Source organism: Propithecus coquereli, unplaced genomic scaffold (assembly GCF_000956105.1).
Source record: "Propithecus coquereli isolate 6110/MARCELLA unplaced genomic scaffold, Pcoq_1.0 Scaffold43, whole genome shotgun sequence".
Classification (NCBI taxonomy): Eukaryota; Metazoa; Chordata; class Mammalia; order Primates; family Indriidae; genus Propithecus; species Propithecus coquereli.
The window spans coordinates 5,117,927-5,120,070 of record NW_012150063.1 but is presented as its reverse complement, the minus strand read 5'-3'; positions in this window follow the sequence as shown (position 1 = coordinate 5,120,070).

The following is a 2,144-nucleotide window of genomic DNA, read 5'->3' as shown; positions in this document are numbered from 1 at the left end:
AAACTCCTGAGCTCAAACAATCCACCCGCCTCGGCCTCCCAGAGAGCTAGGATTACAGGCGTGAGCCATCGCGCCTGGTCGAAAGTTCTAAAAGTCTTTTAAAAAAATTCAGTGCTGAAAGCTGATGCTTGACTTTTAAAATAGAAACACATTGCCTGCATTTCAGCTCTCATTATCTCTATGTATAACGAAGCAGGTATCCAATACAATGGGCCATTTTAGTAGAGTATTGAATTATTGCTGCATAAGAAATTTAGTCAATGTTCTTCATACATACCTTGTTAGATGACAAAAGTCTGACAGTTGTAGGCAAGGTTGCATATTCTTAAGAGTTTTTCCAGTATGGTCTGCTCACTCTTGCTTTCTCTCGCCCTCAGGAAAGCCCTAATGATGGATATTTACATTTTGCTGTGAATGAATATAAGATATTTTGTAGCTGCTGCCAGAGTCATGGTCTTTAAAACCTGTATCTCTGTGTATGGAATACCTTATTTTATCCCCTGTAATAGAAATTTCAGGCATCAGCCAAACAGAGAAAGCTTGAAAACAGAAAATGGTCTTTTCCTGAGCCATTGAAATCACTGCACATAGGCAATTGCATTTTCCGCATATATAGAAAAAACTACTACATTCAATAACATTAAAAGAATGATGCAATGTTGAAATGGTAGAATGTGTTTTAAAGAGCATATTTAACTGCTGGTTTTGTCCAATGAATTGATATTAATAGTTTAGTGCTCATACACACTTACCTACACATACACACACATATACACACCCTTTCTATACCCTTTTCTCTTGGAAGTGTGAGCAGTTGTATAGATTTTGCAAATCAAATCCATGCATATTCAAGAGGAAATGATTCTCAGGTGAGTGCTGCCAGTATTTATAAAGCAGTTTAACTTGTGGCAGACATAATGCTAAATACTCATTTGCATGCTTAAGTTCTTTTTGATTTATCTGTGTCTAAATACCGATAAGGCTGAAATTGTAGGAAGTAGCCAAGGAGAGTAAAAATGTCTGTCTCAAAAGGAGACAGAGTGTTTTCCATGGAGATAAATTTGGAGACAGAATGGAACAGTATATAACATTTCCTTCTGATGATCTTTTTTATTTTCTTTCTGCTGATTTGCAAAGACTCTTTGCTTTATGGTTTGATTTGTAAGATATCTTCAGCTACCACAAGAGAAGGATATTCAGGAATATTGGAGTGGGACTCAGAAAATTAGTAAACCCATTTTAGATTACCAACTTCTCAAAATCAATTCTGGATAGAAATCTTTCTTTACTTGTTACAGTTTATAGACTGTATACAGCATAACTTCATTTTATATAGTTTGTTATATTGTTTTCTGTGATGGGCCCTTGCAACTTTGACCTTCTCAAAAATGTAGCTTTAAAAAAAATATAGCATTTTCATTTTTTTGTATTATGTATGATGATGACATATGGTGGTATAGTTTTAAAATAAAAATTATTCACAAAAGTGCTTTATAGTTTATGAATAAAATATTTTCACATCTTCTTCCCATTTAATCTTCGCAAAAGCCCTGTGACATATAATAAGACAGATATTATTATCCCCATTTTACTGATGAAAAAGCTAAGACTCAAAGGACTGTTCACTGCCTCAAGTTCCATAACCTAACAGGAAGTGGAGCAAGGACTAAAACTCATCTGGTTCTTCTAATTAAAATTTAAGGACACACTAGGAAAAATTGGGCTCTAAAGTTGGACAGATTTTGCTGGAAATCTAAATCTACTACTTACTAATTGAGAGAGTTGTGTGATATGTCTATCTCTCAAAAACTCAGATTTATTATCTATCAAACGAGGATTAAAAAATATTTTCCCCGTAAAATCAACAAGATTTAATGAGAATTTAATATGCAAATCACCTGAAACAAAATATTTACTCAATGAACATGGTTAGCACCATTGTCTTCCTTATCATTGGTATATCATCTTTATCATCATCATCATCATCACCAAAGCATGTTGACTTAACAAATAACCATATCTTTCATTCTTTCTGACTGGAACTATTCTCTCCCATTAAGCCAAGAACTTTAAGGCAAAACAGTGTTCTAGTCTTGTATACTCACTAGCATTTAGCATCTTGTATAATAATATTTAATATTTTT